General features: G+C 40.6%; 2 long non-coding RNA genes across 15 annotated transcripts in view; both read right to left on the bottom strand.

Moving 5' to 3' along the window:
- The window catches only part of LOC128853747 (uncharacterized), a 239,339-nt gene that overhangs the window by 14,442 nt on the left and 204,480 nt on the right, over positions 1-20,417 (bottom strand). The window lies entirely within an intron of this gene.
- The window catches only part of LOC128853750 (uncharacterized), a 96,137-nt gene that overhangs the window by 4,126 nt on the left and 71,594 nt on the right, over positions 1-20,417 (bottom strand). The window lies entirely within an intron of this gene.

Below are 20,417 nucleotides of genomic sequence, written 5' to 3'. Positions count from 1 at the left end.
TAGCATGTGCAGCCTAGGAACTGAGCCATGAACACAGAGCTCAGGTAAATGCCAGTCTTTCTTCTCCCAGCCTGTATTTTTCCTCTTTTTTCCTGAAAAGAGATAATTATCACATTCATGCAGATGCCTCATTTGCTGCAGTCAGATGTGTTGCACATCTCAGTCTTGAAAATGGCAGCAGCTATACACACATTTCCAGGTTAAAAGACAGCCACCCTCTCTCTGGTGGCTTCAAGTCTTTCACAGAGCTAATAAAACAGCATATTCCCCAAAGCAGAAATTATGCAACTGTGGTCTTTCAAGTATAAAACCATCATGCGCTATGTCTAGTAGAACGGGGGGGGGGGGGGGGTCTTATCTTTATTTTCTTCTTTTTCCTTGAAATCAGATCCTTGCGAACTAGGTCTGACTTCAGTTTTGTGACTCTGTGGAGAGTGTGCTGTCATCCAGCTTAAACCCTCAGCTCACCAGAAAGGTAAAACATACCAGGCTGAGGGATCCGGCATGAAAAGAGACCATAGGCTACGTACGGCAGCATGAACAGGCGGTGGTAAGGTGGATCATGCCAATGTGCTCCCTGCTAGCAGAGAGAGTCAGGAGCCGGCTGCAGGTGCCGGGTGACTCCGTGTCACCGTCAGTGCACTGTGAGGGCTCCTGCAGCCCCTGAACCCCTGCTTCCCTGTGGCCCTTCAAAACCTGCTGCTCTGACACGAGACCACTTATGCCGCAGCAAAGGAACCTATTAAACCCACTGATGCATCACTACCACTAATTCTAAAGGAGAAGCAGGCGTCTTTTCCGGCCTCACAGGTGTCTGCATGCTCTCGTTCAAAGATGGGACTGACCTAATGCTACCTGCATTTTAGAAAAATCATGTTGTAGTCTAGATCAGGACTTAGAAAACAAATCTTCTCTGTAACTGCATAGAGTAGGGCAGAGGCTAATAAGAGGAAGGGTATGATGCCTGATGCTTAAACCCCGCTTTCTGTGCCATCACAACTTCACGCTGCTGTGGGTGCATCACTTTTGATGGGCAGAAAAATCAGACCTGAAACTCTGAGCAAGAAGAGCTCAGCGATATGTGTTAGTCCTTAATGAAGACTGATTGGTTCTTAAAAGAGATGTTACAGTTTTGCTTTAAATATACTTAAAGATGAATTCAGTATTTTTTGATCCATTATAATTGAATCTGCTCAGACAGAGAAGTTTTATGAGACTAATTACCTACTGTCTCTACTTGAAGTAAATATTAAAGGCAAGAAAGAAAAACATGGGCTGGAGTACACTATGCCAATAATCTGTATAATTACCGGTACGCATTCATACTCGATTAATCACTATGTGGGTTTAGATGGCATTTGCAGCAAAGCAAAGACGGTATGACAGGATACAACTCTGTTTTTTGTCCCTGGTTGCAAAGAACAAGTTAGGAAAAAGTATATTAACTGGTCTACATCCTGAGTCTCATCATCGTAACAAAAAAGATAAGAAAATTTCTTCTTTGCTAAAGCCCAACTGCTTTACTCTTTTCAGGGACTGCTTCTCTAAGAGCTTTGGGTCACTTGTACAATATGTAAAGCAGAGTGAGATTTTCCAGAAGCAGTGGGCTTTAAAGCCAATCTAATCCTACCAATGTTAACAAAGTGAAGCCAATTCTGAGTACTTCTTAAAACCCTGCTGGATTTCCTGTTTGTTTTTCTGCATAGAAAAGATGGTGAAGAACATAACTGAAGAAAAAAATACCATAAAAAGGGAATGTAGTCTGAGAAATAACTTCATAACAGCAATTGTTCATAAAGAAAAGACAAAACCAAAATATCCAAGGTCCATTAGGGTTAAATCTGGAAAGAGATGTGAGGTGAGTGGGGAGATACTTGCCAGAAGGGCAAGGCTTGCATGTGCTCAGCTGGGACAGCTTTGAGCTGCGAGACGTGTCAAATGCCCTAAATTTTCTGGGACCCTCCTGGCATGGGGAATTGCTCCCAGCCTGGGGTGGGTGCCTGCTGCCTCTCTGCCGCTACTAGCAGGGTTTGGCACTGCAGCCAGACCATATCTTCTCTGCCCCAGGGAAGGGGCAAGCGTGCATTGCACTGAAGCTGGGTGAGTTTCACACTTTTCTGTGTGCTCTACTCCATCTTTCAGCAACAGAAATAGGCTTCTCATGAAAGAAATAGAAAGAAAAAACCCCAGTGCTTCGTTATAGAATTGAAATGACAGTCACCTTTTCCTTGTGATGTTTGTAACTCGCGTATTTCACGAGAGATTTCCATGTGTGAATGACTGTCTCTTCTGAATGAGAGCAAAAAAAGGGGGCATTCACAATTGTCACTGTTGTGCTTGGCATAGAGCAGGGAGAAGCTGCATAGACCTTGGCCAATGTATGAGCCTCAGTAAAGCAGATTACGGTTCTAAATTAGGTATGGAAAGGGTGGAGAAAAGGAAGGGGAAAAGAAGGAAAGGACAACCTCTCAATACTGTTTCAATAAATGTTAGATGACATTTTCACTTTTTCTGATGTAGATTCATTCTTGGAGAGAATACTGATAAAAGGAAATCAAATAATCCTTCTCCTTTTCCTGTGGGGAGTGTTTATAGAGCTACTAGAGATCCTGGCATATATTTCTGACCTCCTGTTGTTATAGGAGATTTGGCTCGGCTCTTAACCTCTTCTCACATGGACTGTGATTTCAGTTTCTCTCTTGACATCAGTATTTTTAAATAAGAACAAACTTCATCCCTGGCCTGTGTCCTACATTTCAGACTTCAGCACAGTCTCTCCGTGGCTAACCTCGCATCCCCAACAGCAGCTCCTCAGCAATCAGCACAGCTATGCTATTTTTGGCAGCCTAAGGTTCTTGCCTGTGGGACTGGGGTCCCTTCCCCAGTGTGGGAGAGCCGGGCTGCGGGGTGTGTGGCTCACTTGGCTGTGAGCGCTGCATCGACATTGGCCCCTCTGTAACCAGGAGCAGAGAGCAGGAGCTCCTAAAAATATGTGAAAGAAAACAAGGAGCTAATACTGTTGTATTTAGCTCTGTAGAGGTGCATTATTCATAGTGTACAGAGACAAGAATGGGAGAGAAGATGCCTGGCAAAGCCCCAGAATGAGTTATTTACCCCTGAGTAAAAACTTAGATTTGTTGAGCAGACTCCATAAATTTAGCAGGACTCCTGAAATGTCCAGATGTTTTTGAGGAGATGAATAATGTTCTCTTTCTGAAAGCTTACTGAATTTTTTATTATCTTATGCACTATTTGCATGGTCAGGCCTTCTGTACAACTAGCAGTAAATGGCACTGCTGCAGGTATCCAGTGAGAGGGACACTAACTCACTTGGGAATGTCCTGAGGATGTCCTAAGAGCGGCTGGAAGTGGAGACCACTGTTAAACTGTCAGAAAATAAACATTGACTCAATGACTCAAACCTCTTTTATGAGTCTGAATATAGCCGTGCTATAAAGAGAGGGTGGTTGAGCATTGGCAGCTGTGCCCTCAGACACAGCTGCAGCAGAGTAAGGTGTAGGGCTCTTGGGCAGCCAAACATCAAAAAAAGATTTTGGAGTTAAGGTAGAAATGGAGTTAGCCCTCTCTGTTGAACTGATGCTTCATTTTTTTTCAGACTGGAAATAATTTCTTCACCATGGTAATACTTCGGTAGTGCTGCTCCACTTAGACCAATTTAAACTGGAAGGAAAAGATTTGTCTGTGAGAGCTCTGCCTCAGTAGAACAGTAGGACCAGATTTATCTCTTTACCTTGTTTATTGTCTGGAGAGCTCACACTTTCATCTGATTATGCTCTCTCCTGTTAGATTCCCTCTACGCTGAAAATAGAAAATGCCACTAACCCTGGGAGTGCTGACAGGACCAGGGTGCTTCTTGGACAGTGGTTTTGTTTGTTTATTGTCTCTACTAAACTAACTCTGCATCTTCTGTATCTACGCCTGTACTGCTGGATTAGTTCCAGTCATATGTGTTTAAATATTTGAGCAAGATTCTGTGATTTTATAATGGATTTATAACTATCTTGTGGTTTTCCTTACAGATTTTGGCTTCTCCTGTTCTTTGTACAATGCCTAAAGATTCAATTTACTGAATTCTCAGTTTTTATATGTATGTGGTTTCTTTACTGATCAAAAAACGTGTCTATAATGATTCTGTGTGTATATATATGCTTGCTCTCTGTGTCTGCTCATGCTTTTTTTACAGCTACACCCACACGCACTTATATATGTATATACATACATATAGCTTTGCGCAGTCAAAGTGAGATTTCTCTCACTGCTTAAAGACCACTGGCAGGTGTTTTAGTACTGCAGCCTTGATACACTGTTCACGTTTACAGTGACTGTAAATGTGACTGACGCCAGCCAGACCAAGCTGGCTGCGCTCAGGACTGATGCCCCAGTAGCTGGGTATGACAAAGCCTCTCTCACTCTAAACCTCTTCTCTCCTTTTGCTCTTGTGCTGTCAGAGTTGCACATAAGTCAGCTTGAGAAGCCACAAGCCTGGCGGCAACCCAACCCCAGTTCAAATCATGCCCAAGATGCAGCAACAGGATTTGTTACTGCTTTATTTTAAACCATAGCCTCAAGTAGAGGAGATGGCATCAGCATCCATCCTTTGTGACTCGGGTGGTGTAATGTCTCTGCAAGTGGCACAGCTCCTCCTCCCCCAAGTCCAAGCCAAACCCTACATCTCAAGCCGTACAGCAGGCTCTCCTGAAGCAGGTAGTTGTTCATCACACCAATGTTTTGCTCCTATGGACCGAAGAAAATCTGGACAAGATTCACAGGACAGACCTTTGAAGAGCACAATTCTGTGGCTTAGTAGTCAGTACCTTACCCAAGGAAAAATGAATTTGGGTCTGGGAACACTGTGTTCCTGTAGTACAGGAGCTTACGCACATCACATTAAAGAACTTCCAGATAAAACCCAGAAAACACCCTAGGAAGAGAGGCAGGACCTGAAGCCTCTCTTGTTATCTCAGCTTCATCTTCACTGCATCACCAGTGACAACCCTCCTGACTCCACGCAATAATGTACCATTGCCAAGGTATCCGTCATTTTTATCAGTTCCTATAGCTCAGCTGCTCAAAACTTCCTGGTAGTGTCATTTAGCCTCTCTCCTTCTCATAGATAGCTCCTAGCTGCTAATATATACTAACAATTTTCACAGTCGCCTGCTTTCCATCTGTTACAGTTTCACTGCTGTTTTTTTGTCTTACTTCCTCTATGATCTCAGCTTGCTTTTGTTGAAGTTACGCACTTTTTTATCCTTGCTGTGAATTTTTTGCTTTTTAGACATCAAATAACATGTCTCCAAACAGTTCTCAGTTCTCAATCACATTTCACTCTACTTCAATTTCTTCTCGCAGATGATTCAATTCATAACGGCTTTGAGGCTGGCAACACTGGCATTTCAGAGGTGTCGAGATCGTTGGTTGGGATTTTTTTCTCAAGGTATAAAATGGATGTAATGAAGTCATGCTCTCTTGCACCCAAGTATATTTTGACTTTCAGCCATGTGGTCACTCCTTTTGATGCCGATGTAGCACTCCCAGTGCTGGCAGCCACATTTTTGGAGTTACAAAATGTCATTTATAATTTTAAAAGGTTCTGACATTTAAGTATTATGATGTGAGTCCTCTCGCAGCTGCCACTCACTTGGCAGCTCGCCTGAGAGCTCCTCGTTACGGGCAGGTAATATATGATCTTGTGTTATTCCTTAGGCCTATGAGCTGTGTGCTTCAGAGTTTTCTGGCTCATATATAGGTAATGTATAATTTGTTCAAGCTTGTGCTGCTCGGTTGTTTTTATCCAGCTAATGCTCTCCAAGTTATCAGAACTGCTTTGCGCATTTGAGTCATGAGAACTTTTTGGGTTCCAGCAGCAGAAAGGTCAAATATAGATTCATAAATGACCAACTCTTGTTCTTTGTGTGTGATCAGCAAGCATGCAGCACCTGTGACAAGCAAAGAAAGACAGTTCTTCTCTTTCACTCCCATGGTTGCTTGACCTCAAGTAGAGTTAATTCAAACTTTTAATTCATCCCATGTCTAAAACATTCCTGTCTTCAGGGGTGGAATGGTTAGAAGCTATTTCAGGCTTGCCTGAGGACATTTGCATTCAGGATTATGGCTTGACAGAGAACATCTCAAGTGGAGCATCCTCGAGTGGCCCAGTCTCTAGAGTTCATGTATTTGATGTGCTTACGCCTGAAAGAGGATCTGCAGGCCCTCGGGGTTTTCTTTCATCACTAAGGAGGAAGGCAAGCAGTGCTGAGCAGCACCAGAAGAGCCATTTACAGTGTTAGGATTGATGGCAGGTTACCTAAAGCCTTGGGTTAGAAGGCAGATACAGGAATTAGAAGAGAAGCACTGATGAAGCTTTGTATCATTCAGCAGAAATCCTGTACCTTTTTTATTAGGATGATAAAAGTGTTAAGTGGGAAGGATGGATGCTGAAGGCTGCAAGAAAAGCATCAACTGCTTTACCAGGAGCAGTGGTTCTGAGTGGTGGGTTTAGGTGCTTAGAGAAAAAGAATCACTAAGACATTGGGTCTATAATGACACTGAGGAACCTTCAAAGATAAATGGCAGAGAGATGATTTCCTGCAGACAGATGATCTCCTAAGACACATTTCATTCTGAAGCAGTGAAAGCAAAATGTTCATAGTCAGAGGATTTTTAACTGAAGTGCAAATTGAAACAGCTAAACAGTGTTTATGCATGTGTATGCATATAAATGTATATCAACTTTCCTTCCTCACTTGACACGATTGCAAAAGAAATTCCCATCCTGACTTTTCACACCCACATGAGTACAGGAAGAAGGAATTTAAAGGCTGCTTGAATTTATGTTTCCACTGTGAAATTTCTGAGAACTGAAAAGTATATTTTGTTGAAGAGATATGAATGCTATGTAATTTACTGTTTGAGGGCTTCCGACTGAAGTGTTACCGTACATCATGTAACACTTTTCATTGAGTGGGAGTTTACCTTGCTTATCTTTGGCCAAAATTTTGCAGTGATATTCATGGTGTAACAGCTACCCTTTACAACGGAATTAGGAGCATTTAACTGCTATTACATATATGCTGATTAGCGCTCGGGAATCCCTAAAAAAAACATAGAGAAAATTCCTGCTTCAAAAGACAAGAATGCTATTATTATTTACTATTAATATAGATAGTATTACTGTGGGCAATAGATCTTCAGGGATCCAAGAAGTGCGATACGCAAAATATGGAGGTATAAATTCAGAAGTTTGGTAATACATAATGGAAAGCAATAGAAAATACACAGCTGTGATAAACCTTTTGTCACTCGGCACTTATGATCTCTTTTAAGAGAGGCACTTGGTGTCTCAGGAGACTCAGCTGCATCCCACTGCCTGACTTCTTACCAAATCAAATCCGTCTCTGACTGCCTTTGCCCAGAAGTCAGTCCCTCTCTAGTGAGAACGCTGCCCTGACCTACAGGTCACATCATGGTCCTGTCAGTAGCGCTCGCTGCCGAGCGCCCCAGATCAGTCCTGCTTCACGCTGAGCCCCTGCCTGGGTTGCTCTTAGACACATTATGGGTGGATGAAGCCTCAGGAGCTACAAGTAGGACTTCTGTAGAGCAGCCTTGTGCCTTTCACAAAAATATGCTTGAAGAATTGAATTAACTCTGCCCTGGTTTCTCTGAGATCCTGCTCAGCCTGGCCCTGCCTGCGGGGATGCTGGGGCTGATGGAGGAGATACTGAAAAAACTCAGCGGAGATTGCATTCAATGCCAGGGATACTCATGAGGGATTTCCGCATCATGTCGATTACACGTATTAAATTGAATTTGATTTCTTTGCTGGTTGGCATGATTGGCTTATTGTCATGTAAGTGCAAATAAATAAATGCATTTTCTTTCTGCTTTGTGGATATGTATCACAGATTTGACTTTCTCTGAGAGCAAGCCCCGCAGATGATTATGCAGTAAGAAAATATGTGTCAAAGAAAATGCTTTATAGCTCAAACTCTCACTGAATTAACAGGTAACTCAAAAGGCTGCAGTCACTAATTCAATTGCTTTCATGCTACCAGCTTTTTTAAGAAAGTTTTTGACAGTAAAACAACAGAATTCATTCACCACTAGCCTAGTAAGCATAATGAGGGAATTAAGAAGAAAGAGCAAATATAGAGGATGACACTGCAGCAAATTTAGCTTTCCTCAATTGACCAGTGCCAGTTATGTCAGGTTAGCTCTTCTTCTTTTAAATTAAAACAATGTTTGGGCTCAAAACAATTTAATTCCCTCGAATAAATGCTCAAAACAATTTAATTCCCTGGAAAATCCAAGCTGCACTTTCTTTCAAAAGGATAAGGGTCAGCAGTTCAAAGCCACTGAAGAATAATATTCAAAAGAAAGTGTTTAGAAAAACAACCAAGAGCTGTACAACTTAAGGCTGTTATTAATCCTTGACAAAGACCTATAAATGTGAAGCACGCGCAGATTCTTTATCTTCAAGCTATTTAATTGTCTGGGGGTGGTCACTAGTTTTGGTAAAAGTTGCTAGCAAAGATGAAATAGGCAACTTTTTTTTCTGTATTTGCAGCAGACCACATTCTGGTAAACAGTCAATCTAACAGAGGAGAGCAGTAAAATATAGAGGAGGAGACAAGAAATTCATATACTGGACAAACTTTATGGCTTGAGGATTAGTGACAACAAATGGGGATATTTATATTGGATCAACACAACTACTCACTGTTTGATTTCACTGATATGAAAACAGGAATAGCAATAGAAAATACTGTCTTCCATTAATAATCAGGAATCTTTTTTTCCCAGCGATCTTTTTATTATTGTAAGAGTGGGCTGATTGTACTTCCATTCATGGGGTTTTGTGCTTGCTTGGAGGAGATTTTGAAGTAACATAATGCTCGCATCTTGCTCTGCTTTGCTTGTCTCTGCAGTTACACTGCTCTGTTATAACCTTCCTTTTGGAAATACGCACAGGAGTTAAATTTCACTGGCAACTTATCTTCAAACATATTAGCTTTCTTTTTAAATTCTGGCTCTTCAGCAAACCATTTCCTAAGTCCTCATATTAGAGTCAAGGAACTGACTCTAGCAAGACTTGATAAGCATTAAATTTTGGCTTTTTTATATAACAGGCAGTCCTCAATTGTCAATGATTTTCACTGGTCTTTAAAAGGCACAAAAGTCCTTGTCTGTGTTCAAAATATGACTCCTAAGGCCATGCACTGAAACATTATTATCAGAAAGCTGTATTTCCTCCACATTTGTCATGAACGTAGCAGCGACCTAATCATTTCTAGTCAAGTAAAATAATCAATTCTGCACTGTCAAAAATTTAGGTATTTTTAAAAGTAGTCATATATCATAATAAAACACTTGTTTTCTCTGCTCAAAAAAAAAAAAAAACCAAACAAACCACCAATGAAAAAAAAGCACACAAACAACAACAAAAAAATCCATTTACAAACAAAAATTCTAAACCGAATCCTACCAGTTCAGCTTCATTCTGTGTTTCAAATGATGGTGAAGAACAACAATATGTATCTTCTGGTCTATACCTTCCTGGCTGTTCTAATTAATAGCAGCTTGAGGCAGTATTTATTTCTTAGCTCATGAGATAATAGGTTATTGATTGATCTGCAAGCTAATAGCCAAGGTTATGTCTCACATAAGTGATTGTGGGGGTTGAAGTACATCATTGATCCCATTTCCACACACTCAGGGTACTATACATTTAACTGATAGGTAAATAAGAAGACCCTTAATGACATTTAGTGACTTCTAAAGATGTGATTCCTCACTAGCACCCACCACTAGTTTACTGTGGTCAACCCAAACAGCCATGAAACTTCCTGCTATCTTACATTTGGTATTTTCAGTTTGGTCTTTGCAGTTCACGAGAACTTTCCTACCATAAACAGGAAAATAGGAAGACCTGACACGCCGAAGTAAGTCATCTGCTTTTGCAATGATGTTCTAGATCTCACTGCATCTTCATCTTGCGGCATTGCCGTCTCATCACATCACAAACACCGAGGATATACGAGATTAATGAAATGCCCAGAGGGGTATTTTAAAAGACTAAAAAAGTATTGGAAGAGAGTAAAATCAGAAACTAATGGAGCCACAAGCTGAACACGCAATTGAATAGAAATATTGAACAGCGTGAACATGCAGAGCTGAGTGCAACTTAAAAGGTCCATTCTAATGAAAGCTTCAGCGTTGTAAAAACTGGTCTCATTGCAGATTATATGGTGAAAAATATGTTTCAGTTCTACCACTTTGACTGTGGGAAGTCATAACAACCAGAACAGAAAACCTTATTGAAACACGTATTTCTGAAATGTGTTTCAGAAACTTGGAGGTTTCAATGACTTGATACAATTCTGGAAGATGGTTGGAGTTATGAATTTGGATATTCATAATGGGAATTTGTCTGGCAAAGAACCCTAAAATAAAAGGAAACAGAATAAAATGTCTGCTTTGTTTAGATGGAATGCAGCATTAATATGATTATTTTATATCAAAATATTTTAACTGTTCTACTACAGACAGAGACAATTCCTCTACTTTCATATATGTAAATGTATACTAAATTAATTAACTCTCTATTGCAAGTCATCGGAGACTGATAGTGAAAATCAAATGCAGAAAATTACCTAACTCTCTCTGGCAATTTGCTGCTAGTATTACAGAGAAATGTCATCCATTTTTTTTTCTGGTCGATGAATTTCCCAGTTGTTTAGGTCATATTTGCACTATTCTGGCTGGCCCTACCTAGACCCGTGTCCTGTGTGGAGCCACAGTTGGCTCAGACTCTTTGAAAAGTCTTCTTGAGACGCATGCTCACAAATTGTTTTTGAAGTGTCGTAGCAGTTTGGGAATTAATTTAATCTTCCAGTTTCCCAACCGTCTGGCCTTTTCTGAGTTTTAATTGAACTTCTGATTTTCAGGTGCTTGCCCAACCAACTCAGTCAAGATTTCCTAGTTTACTTGTCCACCTGCATGTAATTTTCAGGGGAAACACTGCTCAGGAAGATACACGATGGGAACCTATGAAGTTATTAATTTAGTTGACAAGGAATTTGGAACAGTGCTACTCAGTGGCATGCATGCCTTGTTTTTATTAAGCCACGTAATGGGGGAAAAGCTACTAAAAAATTCGAGGAAAAGCATTAAAAACCTTATTTTCCTTAAGGTACAAAAGCTCCTGAATAAACTGGTATTTTTTTCCTCTTTCAACTATTACAGAGACATAGCATGTTTATTCTCTTATTTTTGTCAGTTAGGATGGCTAATGGTATATTATTACATGATCCAGAGCCAGCCTCATCTTCCATTAGCATTATATGTTTTTCATATTTACCTTGTTTATAATCTTTCTCTGAAATAGTACAAATCTTGAATTCTTATACTATCTCCATTCACTAAGTTGATGTGTTACCGTATACATATTTCAAAGCTCTTTCTGAGCTCCCAGATATATGCAATCCTTTGTGCCTATAGAGCAACTTCAGTGTGGTCCATGGGCTTTTGTTGACTTACTTTGATTATTTTTTTCCTAGGTCACTATGAAAAAATTCCTGCAGTGGGCTCCCTTGCTTCAGGGCAAGGACAACTGCAGAAATGCTGCCAGGAGTTACGAAGTCTGCCACCTACCAAACCCTCTTTTATATCCTTGTTTCACGCAGTTGATCATCCCTCCTTCAATGCATTAGGCTCATTCATGATGAGCCCGGATCATTCTTATCCCTACAGTGTCAGCCGGGGCTCGTTTTGGGGGAGCAGGATTTATCACGCAGGCTCTAGCAGGCATTAAGTCAGATAAAAAGAGCTTTTGCTGTGGGAAACGCAATGACATTTTGCTTTGTCTTCCCCTCCTGCTTTGCCCAGTATGGGAGTCAGCAGGACTACTGTCGACCTACAGATAGTGTGTCACTTGGGTTTATTTGTCAGTACATATGAAAGTTCTCACGGCATAAACACACCAAAAAAAGTCTTACATTAGGTAAAGAAAAAAAATAATCTTACTTTTGATACTCGCTATAATAAAATCTAGAACTCACAATAGATGTTTGGTATGCTCCAGCCCCTGACAGACACGCCAGATTATTGTAACTGACCTGGGATCGCTGTGTGTTCCTGAGGTGGTCCAGGCTGAGAAGGCACAGACAGCCTGATGCCATCCCACTAAATTATTTCTCCAACTAAATTATCTATTCCTCAGACTGTGTCAAGAGCAAAACTGGAGTCACCCTTTCCATTCAAGTACTGTACTTGCTCAAAGGCATGACACAAGTAATTCACTGTCAAATACAATTAGTAACCACCATAATGGTACATATTGTAAAGGGTTTTTTTTAGCTTATGTGAGGCTAATTGGACTTTGTTTCTGGAGAGCTTCACCACAGGCATTGCTGCTTGCAAGGGGCTGGTCCTTTCTGCCTCCATAGAGCGTAGGAACTCTCAGCGAAGGACTCTGCTGAGAGAGGGCTCTGCTTAATTTCAGACATTTTCAACAGAAATTTAGAGGACACTTGTGACATCTCAAAATAAGGATGGATTATGTGATCAGGACTGCAAATGTATCAGGGTTCAATTTCTTGAGGCTTTCTTAAAGACTTTGAAGCACTTCATCTCTCTTATCTGCAATCAAGTCCCACCCTCATCTTGGCCTCACAGGACCCAAAAGAAAAGTGCATGGATTACATAAAGTATCAGACCACCTTTTGTCCTAGGAATCAGTTAATGCACATGCAATGTAGCTGAAGTGTCCTTTAAGCTATTGCAAATGTTCATCATGCATGAGCCGTCATAAACTTCTCTCAAGATTACGTTAACTGCAAAATCCCCATTACATTTCATATGAATAGATGACCTACACGGTAAGATAATACAGACCTTATTTGACCTCACCATATTAAGATAATGTTGTAGTGATATTACCATAATAATGTTATGGTCATGTTGTGATCACCACGTAACAGCAATCACCACCTTTATAACCCACCAAGTTAACCTTGGAGTACTCATTAAAACAACCGTGAAACATTCATTTCTCTACTGAAGTGGTCTCACAAAGCAGGGGCACACAGGCATTTATCTATAGTAGCAACAGAACCCGTGAATTCAGCTTTGTGTACAAGAGGAAAGAGCAGCATCTGCAAGCCAATGGGACGCTGAAGCACTGCCACGAGGAGGGAGGGATCAGACATATCATAAACCAGCAAGTCTATCAATAAGAGCTGAGCAAGAGATGTGATGTGGCCAAAGTAGGGAGTTTCAGAAATGAAGAATGAGGATGACTGTGTCATTGTGGGTGAGGTCCCTGCAGATGTGCTCACTATGGAGGTGCAGCTGCAAATTCAGCCAATACACAGTACTGCGAGAAATGAAGTGCAATAGCGGAAGCCAAATGAGAGGAAAACAGCCAGCACCTGCTCACAAAGTGGCTTGGATTATCTACAAAACTTTAAAACCGCTCTGTTTTGGATGCCAGTGAATAACCAGCTTTTCAGTACAACATTAAAAAAAGAAGGGAAGTGCAGTATTTCCAAAACTGAATATTCATGATTCATTATTTCCATCCCAATATTCAAAACAGAAGTTGAAGAGGAAGGCACAGATTTTCCAGAGATAACTATCACTAGTTCAATACAATAATACCTCTGCAAGAATGTGCACATGCAAAGAACATAAGTTCAACTGAGTATTTGCATTGTGTAAACGCAAGGGAACCTTTTCCGTAATGGATTTGAGTCTCTCCTGCATAGTCACAGTTTGAGGACCAGTCCAGCTGGCCAGAGAGCCACTGTAGATCGATGCTGAAGTATCAGTCAGAATGAAGTAAACAATTAAACCTTAGGCCACACAAGATTTTGGACCATAGTACGTAAATTTTCTATATACCAAGGCACTAAGGAGCAGGGCACACATCGTTATTGCCTGTAGCTAATAGAATTATAGGCAGATTGCTTTGTTCTTAACTAACAAATTGTTATTTCTACCAGAATATGACTACATTTTAGACACAATCTACAAGGTTAAAAAACATTCTTTTCTACTTTTTGTGTACCTTACATAGTGTCTAAGTGCTTTCCAGATGCACACAGAGACAATGTTGACACCGTTTGGAAGTGACCTTCTTTCTTTCTTCTCCCGTGAAAATTACTACGTGATGTTTGTTTAAGAAAAAAAAAAAAAATCTTGCAATACATTATCAGCGAGATCAGGTCTAAAGAGCACAGCTTGCATTTGGAATGAAAATATGGATTTGTAGAAGCGTTAGTAGTTTTGAAACTCTCCTGCAGCCCTCTCCCCCCTGCTGCTACGCCATGGCCTTTCAGCAGACCTGGTTGGTGAGCTTATGGTGATCTTAAATGTGTGGTTCTACCATTGCCATTGTGGGAGTTACACTTATGAAAGGGCATTCTCTGAGTTCGCTATATATGTATTGCAGGGAGTTTTCAGCAGATTACATTCCTGGACACAAATTCGGTTTGGGACTTGTGGCCACAAATGCTGATTCAAGCATAAATTTCTATCTAGATTGTTCTCTAGTTGTATTGTCACCTCAGCACGATTTGATTGTGTTGCTTTATTATGCTTAGCTCCCCCTGAACAGCACAGCAGAGGAGAAGGGCTCCTGAAGGAAATACACTGAGCATTCATTTGCTTTGCACTGAAAACAATCCAGACTGGTTTTGTTCTTCCTTTCTGAAATGTACTTGCCTCATTTCTTGACAGACTCTAACCTGCGTTATTTATCTTCTGCACCACAGGCAATAAAGTGATTTGCCAGGTTTTTAATGGAAAAAAAAAAAAAAAAAAAGATTTTCTGTTTCTCATTATTCTCTGCTCTGCTGGACAAATCCTACTGCAAGTGGTCACTTTATACCTGTCCTGGAAACAGTTTATCACAGATGGGCAATGGTGCGGTGAGCAGGTAGGTGCTACAGGAGAGCTCATCATGTTTCAGCTGTTGGCAAGGAGTCAATACAACGTGACAGCGGGGAGAGAAACCTGATTATAAATAGTATTACTGGATAAAAGCCTTTTTCCCCCATGATGAACAAACCCTTTTTAACTTGCAGAGGGATCTATCCGAGTGTTGCGAGGGTGCAGATGTCTCGGCCTCTTTCTTCTGAAGTGCTCCACAGTCTATCTTTTGTCTTTTGACACTTCGTTATAAGCAGGGACTGATAGCATCTTGCTGATGCTGAGGAGGTCGTCTCTGCAACACCTCTCTGCCTAAATGCAGAAATGGTTTTGTCATGTTGGATAAAAGCTGCTGAATCTTCCCGAGGAATCCCAGGTTGGGGGATACGAACTAAATAAACATAAATGTTCTCTGGAAAATGTATTCTGATAGAGGACTCAGCACATTGTGCAGATTACAAATTGCACCCAATTTTCTGTTTTAGCTGCCTGATTTTTTGTGCTGAAGCTGTTGATTGCTTTGACTGTCGCAATTCAGAGAAACATTTGCCATGCAAAAAGAAAAGTAGCAGTTGCAAGCATTTAAAGAGTGCTGAAACACAATATTTTTTCATGATTGTTTTTTATTCCACGCTCCATTGCTCAGTTTCCTGTTATTGACTGATGTTAGCAATACCAGCCCTGATCTCACAACAGCTCATATGTAAAAACAAAGTTCGGAGGTTTTGGTGCAATACTGAAGTGGACAAATAAAATCAAAGGTGTTTAAGTCACCAAATCTGAGACCAACGGCTCTTTGTTCAAAATACCTATGGGATTGTGACCCATTTGGATCTTCTTTCTTGTTGTCCCTACACTGCCTGAAATTCCAGCAGGATTTCAGAAATGGCATTTTCTGTAGCTTTTCTTTCAGACTCCACTGTTCCTTAAGTAGCTGAAGAGCTGGTGGTTGGATGTTCAGAGCATAACCACATACTTGTGTTTTGTTTTCCACAAAATATTCTGACATGTTCAGCTCAGAGCTGTCTCTTACCCTTCCACAAGACTAATTTTAACAAAACTTACATATCGGAAAAACTAGGAAAGATAGAATGAAATAATTTCAAAATTAAGCCCTCCACTGGTCCAACTTTTATTCCTCTCTCCTTCCAGCAACACCTGGCACACGGGCATCCCAGCTCCTTGCACCTCCGAGCTGCTCTTGGAAGGAGCAATGCAGCCCACACTTGGCATGCAGAAGCCCAGGAGCTGCCACCCAACTCTGCTAAACAACACGGGAAGGCATATCAAAACTCCCAGCACTCTAGCAAGGCCTTATCCTCTCCCTTAACACTCCTCAATATTGCTGCCTGAAAGCTGAGGGATGGGAATTTGCCAGCTCAGACAATCCAGGAAGACCTCATGTACTTAATGTTTCCAGTTCATTCTGTTTTCTGCCTCACTCTGCAGGATACATTTCCACATTACAAACTGTAGCCCCAACAGGCTTATTCACAGGACACAGTATCTCATGATGCTGTGAATAAACGTGTCAGAGTTTTCAGCACTTAATAGTGTCAGCGATAAAACAGAAAGCTGTTCCCAGCCATTACCGTATGGGAGCTGGCATACTGCTCTAATAAAAACAGCAAAGAACGAAGCAATAACATATTTACATGGTTGTAAAAATTAGTAAAGGAAAGAGGAAAAGATCTGAATTGGCATGATATGATGGGAACTTGTTTTCAGCTCTGACACAAATATCTTAGATTAGAAAATCAATTTGTTTTTATCGTCTTCCATTTCCCTCAATGAAACAAGGAATCATGACATTCTCCCTGTAACTTCCCCCAACTTTGCTAATTTTCTGACCTGCAAGTACAGAAATTATTTGTGGAGTCTTTGAACATTTTCTCCACATACTTTATTCCATCTATGCTTGGGACAGGCCCAGCATTTGTGTTTTTAAAGAAACTTGGGATTTAATGGGTAATGAAGAATATTACCAGGGCTGGATCCAGCTCCCAGCCAGAGACTGAGCTCTCATGAAGCCCAAGCAGAGGCTCAGAGATTCTCAAGCCTTTATAAAATCATGCCACTGAAATACCACGGAAGAAGTAATAGAGAGAAAAGCAAATAATTAACAATTTACCCACTACATTTAGTCTTTTCAATGCTAATTTGTCCCATAAAAAAATACCAGGGAAAAAGAAAATCATATATTTTACAGAGATTACAATACCAGTTTGAAATCAGGAGAATAAATCAGCTTGAATAAAACGAATAGGTCTTGATTTTCGCTTAAAGAAAAGAAAGCACCACAAGAAAACACAAGTGTGCCATATCAAAGCACATGAAGTTCTTTTTAGTAAAAGGGATACAATCTCCAAATGCTGGAGTCCAGTTCTTCCTTCAAATCCAAAGCATATCTGAGAAGCAACCGTGATGCATCTGGAGTACTCCAAAGCCAATCGAATATCTCTGATTGATTTCAGTAAGACTTTTGGTTAGGACCAGAATTCAAGAGTTTGTCAAGCAGGCTGATGTTTAGGTAAGAGTTTTGGGGTTCTCGATCTCAAATTAGCATCCCAACCTGAGATTACTCCACCAAGAACAAAACAGCTTTAAAACCCTGTCTGGAACAGGAGGCTTTTTGGAGGACTGTCTGGAAGATAACATGCTAAATATAAACACTCGTGATAAATGATGCTGTAAAAATGTAACATAGCTTCTCATCAAGTATCCCGTGTTTATTGGCATAAACTGTAGCAGAAGCCAGCAACTGCAAGCATTATCTTTTCCCATGACAGGGTCTACGGGAAGCACTTTAATTTTCTTTTGTGTTTTGGTCAGACAGTTTCAATCCTGTAAGAACAAGACAAATTTCAAGTGCGCAATGTTCTCCAAAAGAGCCTCGCAGGAAGCCTAGCCAAAAAATTCATCCTTTCTGAGCTTTTCTAAGAACAGAGAGGCATCGAAGCCCAGCTGACTCCTTTACCTCTCCCTTTACTGTTCATCATAGCTGATGCCAGGACTATTCCTTACCAAGCATATTCTCCAGGGAAGTCTGTCCTGGCAGGACACTGAGTGGAGCCATGCCTCACTGCCCACCAATGCTCTTACAGATTGAGCTTTGGTAACTGTAAAAGCAATAAACAAAAACAATGGCAATCACGAAAGGCTGTGCAGAATCCTGTTAGTAAGCAGAGTTGATCTCAATATGGGTAAAATATAATAAAGCGCTGCCTTAAACATCTGATGAAAGTCTAGAGAAAAACCAGAACTGCTCAACCTCTCAAAGTTACCTTCATGGGTCTAACTTACAAAAATAAAACCTTTTTTCATGGAAAAACTCCTAACTCCAAACAGATGAAGTCTAATGCCTTGTACACTGTGTTATGCAATGCCAAACGCTGCTCTGCTTCCCAGACACTGAGGTGTTTTCCACCACTGTGCTGAGGTCTGGATAAAATCCAGTCATTTTTCAGCAGTAGATCAGTCAGGAGACAGCGCTTGTAGGTAGCTCCTGGCACCATAAAGTCTCTCATAGGAGAAATCACTGAAGCTTTCAGACACTAGAGGATGTTAACAGCAGTATGGCTCAAGCAACCACATGGTGAAGATACGAGAAAGAGCACCAGCACATCCTGCAAAGGAGGGGGAACATGATTTCTACTTGGGTTAGTACAGTCTAACCTCTTTATTTTCTGCTTCATGAGGTAGCCTGCCTATTTAGGACAAAAATTTGCTTAATGAACATTTGGCTGTCAGGTTTCAGAGCTAAATATGCCTGCTCAGATTCCTCCTAATTTAAACAAATTCTCAGGTGTGTGATCCTCTCCTGAATACACCATACGCACGAGGAGAAAGGTAGTTGACACTGTCTTTCATAGACATTCTGAAGGAGGGGAATCCATCACAATCCTCAGACAGTTACTTTCTCTGTCCCGTCTTTCTCTTGCCTAAAAACCTGTCTGGCTCGGAAAAGTTGAAGACATTTCTCTGAAATCCAGTGAGTCTGATCAAAGGGATCAGTAAATAAAAACATTAAGCCTTGCTTTACCTGCTTTTTTTTTTTCTATCTAGCATTATGCCATTGGTTTGTCTGGTTTTTTTTACTATAATGCTTACAACATGAATATCTGGCCATATTTAATCTTCTTCTAGCTCCCACTTGTCTGTCTCCTGAGCATCTTACTTTACCACTCAGACAGGGAGACAGATCTTACAAGAAAGACTCCGAGACAGCAAAACATTAAGCCCAGACACACAGACAACTTGCATCCAAGACATACCTGTGTCTCTCCCCCTCTTTCTAGCAAGCAGGAGGTTTGTTGAGACACTTCTTCTCTCCTGCTTTAGGACTACTGAGCGGATTGCAAGCACATTGAATTTTGGCTGCTCAACATGAGTGAGAAAATATCGGTAGAAATATTTTTTAAATGCCTGACATCTGGCTTCAATTAAGTTTATCTGCATTAATAAAATACATTTCTCACTCAGTGGGTAAAGATATTTTTTTAATCTTTTATAACATCATCCAATAAGCCTGAAAACTGATAAAAAGTGCATTCATGTGCAAATCAATCCTTTTTCATTTCCCTTTGCTTATTTTTCATCTTGCTTCAATATTTTAAAATGCAACCTCTTTCTGAGTCACGTAAATAATTCCTATCGGCATCATTAATGATAAATGTAGAAAAGTAAACTGTCAGCCACCGCAGAGGAGAAGATACACGTCAATGACCTGTACTGAGAGTCAGAGGGCTGATAATGACATACGGAGCCTTTCACCCTTCAATTATCAGTTTGAATCTGCAACACACAAAACTAACCTAGAGTTATTATCATGTGTTAATTACCTATCTATACATGATTATTGGTCTCTTTTTACCCTCCAGTGGACAAGTGTTCTGCTTGCTGGCAGTAACTAGCTTCTCTTTTGCTATCAATCTCAACCATTCAGTTAAAATCAAAGAAATTATTCTACCCCTCTTCCAGTCTCTCTCTCCAGTCCATGTCACTCTTGGAAGGTAATGCTTTGCAATGATAGCTATCCACCTTCCAGCTCACTTTTACTTCTGTTCTATTTCATCCGCCGTAACGGTAAAGGAGAAAAAAATCCTTTGATAGGAACCAGGAGGAAAGGAAAATCTTTCTAGTTAGAGACTATGCCCTCTGGCTGTTGAAGTAGAGCCTGATGACAAAAAAAAAGTAATAGCCAAAAATGAGAGAAAAATCCTTGCCAAGTTCTTTACAAACATCAGTCTCTACTATCCCACAACAAGCCTGTGAATTCCTCATTTACCTTGTTTATATGGACATACAAAAAAAGTTGTGGTCCAACTTGTGCCTACTGAGATAGTTCACATCAGGGATTGTGTCATCACTCTCTAGAAAAACTATGCTTTGAAGTCAACCTTGTCCATTATTATCCGTCTCTGTTTCCTTCATCCCCCAGGAAGGGTATTCTAGCTGGCTCCTAG

This window comes from Cuculus canorus, chromosome 15, assembly GCF_017976375.1.
Source record: "Cuculus canorus isolate bCucCan1 chromosome 15, bCucCan1.pri, whole genome shotgun sequence".
NCBI lineage: Eukaryota > Metazoa > Chordata > Aves > Cuculiformes > Cuculidae > Cuculus > Cuculus canorus.
The sequence above is the reverse complement of the archived record's forward strand: the minus strand, read 5'-3'. Positions and strand labels throughout refer to the sequence as shown.